Source organism: Kogia breviceps, chromosome 7 (assembly GCF_026419965.1).
Source record: "Kogia breviceps isolate mKogBre1 chromosome 7, mKogBre1 haplotype 1, whole genome shotgun sequence".
NCBI lineage: Eukaryota > Metazoa > Chordata > Mammalia > Artiodactyla > Physeteridae > Kogia > Kogia breviceps.
The window spans coordinates 99174293-99185304 of NC_081316.1; the positions used below are offsets into that span (position 1 = coordinate 99174293).

Genomic DNA, 11012 nt, shown 5'->3' on the forward strand with positions numbered 1-11012 from the left:
TTATATAATATCTCACTAAGTCTTCACACTAGTCCATCGAGATCAGCTTTACCCACATTTTACAAAGGAAATAGCTGAGATCTAGGAAGTTAAGAATTGTACCTAATCACACAAGAGATAGGTGAAATCAAAACCACCTACCAAAACTTTTGGTTAAACCAACACCTCCGGTTGCAACAATAGCTTCTTATGCTAATACTCTCAGACTCTCTGCCCAGGAGTTTGTCAGGTGGACGGGTAGAGGAAGGACATCCCAGGCAGAGGGGTGGGTGTCTACAAAGGCTTTGAAGTGAGGGGCAGCAGTCCACACTCACAGAAAGCAGGTCCTGGTAGAGAGTAGAAAATGATTATAGTCTCTGCTAGAAGCTTTTCACTAAACATTCAAAAAAAGATCATTTGAGTAAAAGTGTTGAGAGTGGAATTGGAGTGGATGATCAATAGAGTTTATTTACAGTGAAGCTGAAAACTTAATATATTACTTTTCCATCTTCTCAACTGCAAGCTACTTTCAGGCAGAAATTGACAGCCAGGTTATATAGTTTATTAATTACATAATGCATTTATTCATCTGACAAATATTTCTTGGACGTCTCTATGTCTAGGCAGACACAGTGCTGGGCACTGAAGAGAAGGAGGTAAAGAAGGCATAAAGCCTCCTCAACAAGGGCATCACCTGCATGAGGAGGCTGGCATCTCAGCAAGCAGACAGCAAACACGTGGGACCCGTGTGACCGTGTCCTCACTTCCCTCAAATGATTCTCGGTTGGGCACGGTGGTGCTGCTGCCCAGAGTGACTTCAGCTGGATGCACAAAATGCACCATGGTTTGAATTTAGAAGCTCCTAAATTAAGAATTAGATTCACAGAGAGATTGAATAATCAGAATAACAGCAGACAAGAGCCAGTGGGAGATGATTTTTCAGAATCTAAGTCTTTCTCTTTCATGAAGCCTCAGACAATTGTACTATCATGCCACAGTACTTCAACTTTATGTCCACGAGGAATCTACTTTTGCATGATATTACAGATAATACTGAAAAAGAAATGTTTGCTTTGGAAAAAATAAAAGGAAAAAGAATTAAACCTTGTAATTATTTGTGTTTAAAGGTTTCCAATTTTTAATTTTCTTAAGGCAAAAGCTACCTGACAGGGTCTTGATTTCTAAGTGGAATAACTAGAGGATTAACCAATTGTTAACAATGTAATATTTAGTTAAAGTAGATTAATAGATAATGTGATAGAAAAAATAGAAAATGAATGAACATCAAGGATACTAAAAGGCAGATGACCGCAGTGAAGATCAGGGGACAGCTGGCCTAAGGCTCTATAGTGGTGCTTTAAATGGATGATAGAAACTGTGGTCACTCCCAGTGAAACACCATGTGCATATTCAGGGGTAAGATTAATATATATGAAGGTGGAGGATGTGAGCAATGTGCTATGAGAAATGGAACCAAATATTCCCTAGGTCTTAAAATGCAGTGATTTCCCCCTCCTAGCCACCTCCTTCTGTCTGAAGCCATGGTAAATGGCATTCTCAGAGTGCATACTGTGAAGTTCCAAGTATAAAGTGGGTCTGCATTGATGTAAACATAAGTCTAAGAATGGAGGTTCCTCTCCATAGTGGTTCATAAGAACGCATGACTCTTACAAAGATTTGACAATGAAGACTTAGCAGGGGAAAAAAAGAAGAGTGGGGAATTAGAGTAAATCTCTGTGGTTTAGAGCTTATGCTTTGATTCACATTTGTAATTAAACAGGCTTTGACCTATTCAAATGCATCTCTCCAGGAAAGTCCCCTTCTCTGTCCTATATCATCAATTTTTCCTTGTCTATTGGTTGGATCATTTCCAACACATGTAAACATGTTTTTTCTCTTTTTCATCTTATAAAAATTTCCTCTCTGGACTGTACTTCCCCCTTCAACTGCTGCCCATTTCTCTGTTCTCCTTTTTAGCAAAACTTCTTGAAAGATTTGACTATTCACTACTCACTATTTATTCCTCCAATTTTGTTACCACACTCTAATTAGGCTTTTTCACCACCACTCCCCAAAAGCTCATTAATGAACTCTATGTTGCTGAATCCAATAGTCAATGCTCAGTCATCCCTGTTGGCATTATCAGCAACATCTGATACAATTGATAGCACTCAATTTCTTGGAAATACTTCCTTCACTTGGAGTTCATGGACACACATTGGCTGCCTCCCTTACTGGTTTATCCTCTTCTCCAAGCCCAGTGCTTGGTTCTTGAACCTCTCTCTTTTCTCCACACTCACACTTGAGATCTCATGGCATTAAATACCATCTCTATGTTAATGAATGCCAGATTTATACTTCCATGCTGGACCTCTCCTCTGAAATCTTGTCTTATCCATCCAACCATCTACTCAGGAACTCTATTTGGATGTCTAAAAAATATCTCAAAATTAATATGCCCCAAACCGAACTCACGATCTCCTTGCCACAGTCAAATTTGGATCACCCATAATCTTTCCCATCTCAGTAAATAGCATCCATCCTTCTACTTGTTCAAGCCCCAAATCTCAGAATTTGTGTCTAATTTCCTTAAAGTAAGAGGTTTTTTTTTTTTTTCCTTTCCCAAGAGAGGTCCTACTAAAATGTCATAGACCCCTTTGAGGAAGGACCCAGTGCCACAAGTACCACATATCTTCCTTGCAGTCTTCCCCAAAGGGAATGTGGTAATTTACCAGGGTGACTGTGCACTATGGAAATGGAAATACCCAAACTTTCCTGGGATTACTGAAGACTGGCTCTGAGTTGACATTCATTCCTAAGAACCCAAAATGTTACTGTGGCCTACAAGACCAAATGGGGACCTATGGAAGTCAGGTGATAAATGTAATTTTGGCTTAAGTCTTTCATGGACCCAGTGTATGCAGAGACCCATTCTGTGATTATTTCCCTAGTGGCTTAAGGTCCAGTTGGAAATGACATTCTCAGGAACTGTCAAAATCCCCACAAGAAAGGCAGAATAATGATGGTTAAGATTATAGACTCTGGAGCTAGCCTGCCTGGGTTCAAATCTGATATATGTCACTAGCTGTGCGGCCTTGGGCAAATTACTTTATTAACTCCTTTGTGCTTCTGTTTCCCAATCTTAAAAATGAGATAATAATATCCCTTAAGGGTGGTATGGGGATTAAATGAGTTAGTATTTGTCAAATGCCTATACATAGTAAGTGCTACATAAATGTTGCTTAAATAAATAAACTCCTTAATCCCTTTCTTTACTTCACACTGCCCCTCAAATCAGTCAGGAAATCCTTTTGGCTTTACCTGCAAGTCATATTTAAAGTCTGACTGCTTTCCACTACAATCCCTCCTCCTAGACCCACTGTCACCACCACAGAGCCAGCCACAACCAACTCTTAATGGATTAGTGCAGTAACCTCTTAACTGATCAGGCCCTCCATTACCTCCCTAACCCCATCTCTTAATAGTCTCCATATTCATCCTACTGCACTCACTCCACACCAGCTGCTCCCCAAGGACTCCAGACTTGCTCTCACTTTAGTGCCTTGGCACTGGCTGTCTCCTTGGCCTCGGATGCTCTCGCTCTGGTTATCCTCATGTGTCAACACTCTTGATGTTTTTCACAAATGTCAACTTCCTAATAAAGCCCACTCTGATCATTCCTATTTAAATATTATTATGTCCCCATACATATTCCCAGTACATCCATACACACTCCTTATCCTACTCTATTTTAATAGCACTCATCAGTTTCTAAAATGTACAGAATTTACTGTATTTACTAGATCCCACAGAAGATCCTGAAAAGGTCCCAAGTGATTAAAAAGATCCACTAGATAGAAGGTACAGGAATCCCCGAGTCACTGCTTAGAGCAGAGTTGCCAGGAGAACCTCTTGAGCAGCAACATACACACTGAACTTTCCATGAGCAAGGGCTGACTGCTTGCCAGGAGGTCCATCACCAGCTCGATGGAGCACAGATTACTGCCTCTACCTGGCCTTGCCATCATTCAAGGGCCTTCTTAACTGCCCAGCTAATATCCCAGGGGTGAATGGATCCATGTATAGGAAAAAGAAAATAAAAATAGCACCTACAGCACCCAGCAACCAGAAAGAGGAAAACAAGCAGAATGCCTAAAACTGGCAGCTCCTTATATACCAGAACTGCTGGAGAAGAAAGATGATAGCTTTAAGTTTTGAATGAGATTTTAAAATTGGTAATAACAATGGTGCTCAAAGAAATTCACTTCTAATATATGAAGAGGAAAAAAAAAAACCAGACTCTGGAATTCAAAGAGTTTTTTCTTGTTTTGTTTTCTTTTTTAACTTTACAAATTCCACAGATGGAATAGAATGACCTTCTATTTTCTGTTGGGGATTGAATTTGGACCTGTATGATCAAGCAAAACATATCTCAACACAGAAAGTAAAAACACAAAGAGATGGAAATCATAAGAGAAATTTTTTAAAAGGGCTTGGAGGACAGATGCATAGACCCAACATGTGACTAATGAAATTTCCAAGGGAGGGAAATGGAACAGATGTAGGAATGCATTAATTAAGGAAATAACAGAAGAAATTTTCCCTTTTTTGCAGAAAGACTCAAGTCTACAAATTTAAAGTGCTCATTGAGTTCCAGGCATAATTGATGAGGAAAAACATTTTTAAAAACCCAGTTGGGCATATCCAGGCAGAATTCCTAAATTCAAGCATAAAGAAAATGCATAGGCTGTCACACATAAAAATTGTTTACATACAAAGGAAAGGGCCAGCACAAATAGGACTGAGGCATTAGACAGAAGAATTATCCCCATAGAGCACTGAGGGAGGAGGATGTCAACCCCAAATCCTATCCGCACTGAGAAAGCCAGCTGTCAGGGTGAGAGAGGGAGTGGGCAAATATGCGGGAATCCAGGACTTACATCACCCACATATTCCATCTAAGGTAATGCTTCAGGAAGCACGCCAAGACAACAAGATAATCAAAACAGAGTCCCCAGTAGGGTGCAAAGAGGTGAGGAAATAGCATGAACATGAGTCTCTGTCTCTCTGCATATGTGTGTGTGTGTACAGTTTTCCACTTAGATATACTTAATTTTCCACTTAAACCTAAACTGAAAATGGTAGAATGCCTGGGAATTTGTAATATAAGTGCTAAACAATGATCATATGAACAGAAGAAACAACCTACAGGGGAAAACCTAAGAAAGTCTAAAAGTATTAAATGATCTCATAAGTCCTTGGGAAGGGAGGAAGGAGCAAGTAGAAAAGGGAAGTGGATGTTTTCTTAAGGTTTCACCTGAGAAAAAGTAGGGAAATGAAATCATAATAAAGGTGAAAGAGCACAGTGAGAAAATAAAACACTTCCATGGAGAGATATGATCAGTACCTTATTTTCATATTGATAGAGAAAGAAGTGGTTCAATAGAAATAAACAAAATGGGAGAGTAATACCTAGAAGAGTGGGGAAATGTGATAGAACCTCTAAATTTAATAAGGAAAAGACAGACAATTAATAGTACTTTGATCAACCCACCAAAACTAGGGGGGGGGGGGAACAACATAATATAAATAATATGCATGAGGTAAAATGAAAGAAATAAAATCAAAAATATCTGTTTTCAGTTAAATGTGAATGGATTGGATTCATCTTTCAAAGACAAAGACTGTCAGATTGGATTTTTTTTTTTTAAAGTAGATGAGTCTATTTTCAAAACACACTAAAAACAAAAGTTTTTTTTTTTAATGTTGGAAAGAAAGAAGTAGGCAAACAGATATCAGGAAAATACATTTCTTTTAGAAAAGGAAAGGAGGAAAAACAGCATACAATTATAATTAGCAAAACAGCATTTAAGATTAAAAGCATTAATCAGGGCAAGAGGAAAGTTACAAAACATAAAGGCACCATTTATTAAAAGGATGTAACAGTCACAAATCTGTAGGTACCAAATATCTAAAAAGCTAAATATATGAAGCAAACACCATTAGAAATCTTCTTTAAAAGTGATACATAAACCTTAACTTTATAGTAGGTTATTTTAAAATTACTTTTATTATATCACTTTTATATTTTTGTTCCTGTGTTTAGTGTAGGTGGCCATGTTTGTGCTTTGGTAGATCCCCTCAGGTGCAGTTAATCTTAGAAGAAGGGTGTCTGTAGGTATTAAGTTTACTTATAAAGATTCCAACAGGGTCTTGTTTTGAAAGCTGGTGATCCCCTTACCATACTGCACACTCTCCCTTAGGCCAAAGTGAACCCAGCAAGAAGCATCACACGGCCTACCAGGCAGAGAGCCCCTGGAGCCCCTCTGAGGATATGTTCCATCCCTACTGGTGCAGCACAGCCTCAAGCCATCCTTCTACCCTGGGCCTCCACCAGGACTATCTGAGCCTCACACTGCATCCTCACCCCTAATGCGTTACCCCAGTGGGGTAAAAGGGGTGGGTGTCCTGAAGGGAGACCAGAGTCCTCTCTGTCCTCTGCTAGCCACTCCCTAGATTCAATCCTGGCACTTGGCAAACATTCATCCCTCTTCAGTTTCAACAACAAAAGAGTTTTGAGTACACAGTATGTATAAGACCCTGTTCTGGGCTTTTTAATTTAGGGCACTTTTTTCCCCAAGATTTCTCTCAGGTCTGGTGAGTGAGCCAGAGTTCTAGGACTCATGTGGCTTCCAAATGCTCTACATTTTGGGGTTGTCTGGCAATGGTCCATAGGCAGTTCTGACCCATGACTTAATTTCCATCAGGCTGAGGAAAAATTATTGTATTAAGATTAATACAGGGACTTCCCTGGTGGCACAGTGGTTAAGAATCCTCCTGTCAATGCAGAGGACACAGGTTTGATCCCTGGTCCGGGAAGATCCCACACTCCAGGGAGCAACTAAGTCCATGTGCCACAACTACTGAGCCTGTGCTCTAGATCCCACGAGCCACAAATACTGAACCCGCGTGCCACAACTACTGAAGCCTACGTGCCTAGAGCCCGTGCTCCACAACAAGAGAAGCCACCGCAATGAGAATCCCCTGCCCTGCAACAAAGGGTAGCCCCCACTCACTGCAACTAGAGAAAGCCCATGCACAGCAATGAAGACCCAATGCAGCCAAAAATAAATAAATAAATAAATTATTTTTTTAAAAGATTAATACAATAAAGTGAGTTTTTAGTGAAGCTAAATTTATTCCACTTAGACAATTTTTCTTTATCCTGATACTATGTCCTTCCTCTTTATAGCTTAAAGTAGCCTTTCTCTTATGAAATGATAGCAGATGGCAGAGTTTTTTAATATTCTTACTTGAAAAATAAGACGTTGACAACCCTATGAACCCCCGCAAATAATTTAATGTATGATGAATATAAGATGTATAACTCTGTGAATTCAAATGTGTGGGGACCTCTGTTCTCTATAGCTTCCTCTCTGTACTTTGTGTGTGTGTGTGTGGCCACGCTGCAGGGCATGCAGGATCTTAGTTCCCCAAACAGGGATCAACCCTGTGCCCTTTGCAGTGGAAGCACAGAGTCTTAACCACAGGACTACCAGGGAAGCCTCCCCACCCCCATACTACTAAGAACTATCCATGCTGAAAGTATACATTTCTGCCATCACCTCTCACTCTGCAAATACATCTTGATCAGCAATGGAAATGGTCCAGTCATTCAAGGAACCAGATTGTGCCTGGAGAGATGGGGGCTACATAATACAGAATCCTCCTGGGAGTCTGGAAGAACACGCTGCATTGCCAAGCATTGCTGAGCCTGATGGATCTGTCCCCACATTGCCAACTGATGTCATAAGCTTGGTCCCCCACATATTCTACTGGGGAAACTCATCATAACCCAGTCATTCTAAAAAAAAATTCTCAGATACACGCATAGCAATCATCACAAGTATGACAAAGTTGCCCTGAATCTGTCTTTAAAATTCAAAAGAAGAAAAGAATGAAAATTGAAGGTCATAATTTTACCTATATCAAACCAAAGACACAGAAGTGTTGTCTTCATTTACATCATGCTCTTACCTTCCAAAATTTCAAAATGATTTCTGATGTTCTCTCCATCATTCAGTGATTAAAATTTTAGGAAGTTTACTTTTAACCCAGGTTGAATTTGGCAGTTTGGCTCATTTGACATGGTGCTTTACTTCTTTCCTGCACAGGAGACAACATGGTTTAGGGAACTTTGGTCTGCCTGACAGCAAGTATCTGAGTTTGAATCTTAACTGAAAATTTTTTATTAGCTATATTAATTTCAGCAAGCTTTTAGCATCTCTAAGCCTCAGTTTCATCATTTGTAACATGCGTATTATAAGACAAACAGCAGAGTTGTAATACAGTTGGTATAAAGTATCCAAGAAATGCTAGTAGTATTTTTTAATATAATTAGACTCTAATTTTACTTTCAAATAAACTTGCACAAGATGCCTTTCTTTCTGTTTGTATTATTTTTCAAAATGCAACTGGGAGGAAGAGTTTAAATTTGCTTCTCAAGTTTGTAAAGAATTACACAGATGAACCTGGAGTGAAAAGGGTCTTGGGCCAAATGTTTTGCCTGCTCGTAATGCCACATATCCACAAATAAGAACTACAAGTGGTCTCAGCTTTAATTTCACACCACTGTCTCTTTAACCAAGCAGCGTCCTCAGAACTGTGCTTCAGTGCTGAATCATTACTGACTCAGAGGTTTATAAATACTGCTACATGAATCACTTGGAGTTTTCTTTAGTGGTCCCCTACTTCCCTCTAGAAGATTCAATTAAACCTGACCCCGCAAAGGGAGTGATATCTGACTTCCCACATTAGTGGGGCTGCTAAGTCTCTATGACGTACATGATACATTTATAAGAAGGAACATTCTAAAATTAAGCTTAATGCATTCTCATTCAATTCACTAAATAACTGATGTAACTTGAAGACAATAAGTTACCCTGATTTGTTTTCTGTAACAGCTTACTAAATGTCAGCAAGAAATAGAAATGTTCTAAACTAGGACCCCACTCCTAATTCCTTACAAAATAAGTTAGAATGCATACATTTTGTAGAAAAAAGCTTTAAAATGATGTAAATATAATAACATTCAAAATCTAAATTTCATTTGGTAGGAATGGTTAAAAGATAACACTCAGAAAGACAGCTAAGGTGCCATGTTGAAAGCAGCTGAAATGTTACTGCCGGTACATGAAATCATGTCAGTAAGGAATTTACTTCAGAAATAGGGGTGAAGAATTATAGAATAATGCACAAGTCAACACTGTTAGAGCCAACACATCATCTACTCTAACAATGATGTACAGCAGCAAAGATAATCCAAAAATCTTTTATATTCGCTTTTGTATTATATTATTATTTGCAATAGATATATCTTCCCAATTGTATTTCAGATTTGTTTCCCTTTTTGGATATTCATTACCTGATGGATGGGGGAACATACCCAATGGCAATCTCAAGGGCACAGGGAAGCCAGGGAGATAAAATTTTGCTAGAGGTAATCTACAAAACAAATTGTGTCTGTAAGTGAGGAGGAGGTGTGGCCTGGAACCCTGAGAGTATGGAGGGGAGTGAGGCCAAGCACGTTATTGATGGCTCTGCCATCCATCAGCCCCATCAATTGGCCCAGGGAGAAGCGTGGTTGAAAAAAGGCCTACTCACTGCAATCTCTCTCTTTTCCCTCAGGCACACAACTAACCTCTTCAGAGCTATCATGGTTAGAGCATTATGGAGGACAAACCTCCTAAGAAAGGACCACTTGAGTCCTGGATGAGAGCCTCCTGGGCTTCTTTGGGGGCAGAGAAATCCTGAAAGTACACATAACCCATATATGTTTTGAGACATGCTTTAGAAGTTTATTTTTAGAAGCGCTGCAACTACTTGAAAAATTGAATGTATTGCAGAATAGAGTTATGGCCAATGGTGGCAGAGTCTACATGAAGTCTCTGCTTCATGGTCTTCTGGGAAAAACCCTTCAACTTGTTGGCTATACTGTTCAGTATAACTGTGTAGCTCATTGTGTTTTTTAACATGCTGGTGGTGCTGTCATGTATTCTGGACTATCGATGGAGCCTACAATTCAAAATTCAGATGTTAAAATATTTGCACATTTGCAGAGAATCGTAATTGACATTTTTATGACATCCAAAAAGGTGACACTGTGATTGCAAAAAGCCCAAGTGATCCAAAATCAAATATTTGTAAAAGAGTAATTGGTTTGAAAGGAGACAAAATCCTCAGCAATAGTCCATCAGGTTTCTTTAAAAGCTATAATTATGTGCCAATGAATCGTGTTTGGTTAGAAGGTGGTAATCTACACAACTCTACAGATTTCAGGTACTTTAGACCTATTCCATGTGGACTAATAAGAGGATGTGTCTTCTTTAAGATGTGACCTCTGAGTGATTTGGATTTCTACCTGAAGGCCTTAATAGCCACAGATTTTACAATTATTAGCAACCATTTATTCTTTGACTTGCTTATTGTCTCCTGTTCAAGTGAATTTATTATTGTCACTGAAATCATATACTTACCAATAAAATACTATTCCAAAAAATAAAAACCAAGTACTCCCAAATTGGGGAGGGGGGCATGTTTAAAGAAAGCTAACATAAATCAATTGAAAATGAATGCACTAAGCCACATGCTGAGAAGAATTTGCAAAGAAATCTTTCTTATTCTTAAGAAGGAGATGAACTGCAATTTATGTAAAAATTCTTCTTAATCTTTTAAATTCTAGGGAAGGTAACAGTGGAACAACTAATTTCAAATCTCTTCCCAGACACAGACAAAATCATAAAAGTAAAATATAGGAAAAAATTCCTCAGTACTGGAAGTAAGGCATGTTGTCAACAAACAAGGAAGATTAACTGACCTATAAGGTAAAAGGATAAACAGGATCAAAAGATCTCACTAAAAACCAATTCAGTTTTTCCTGGAAGTACAGTGTTACAGGAAGAGAGTAAAGCAAATCTTGACAAGTTTCACTAGCAATCCCTAATAATGAGGGATGAGGGCAAGAGGTGAGTGCA

At 38.9% G+C, this 11012-nt stretch overlaps 1 pseudogene; it reads left to right on the forward strand.

The window, feature by feature from the left end:
• The first annotated feature begins 9893 nt into the window (after positions 1 to 9893).
• On the forward strand, positions 9894 to 10437 carry LOC131760353 (mitochondrial inner membrane protease subunit 1 pseudogene; annotated as a pseudogene).
• Positions 10438 to 11012: the final 575 nt, after the last annotated feature.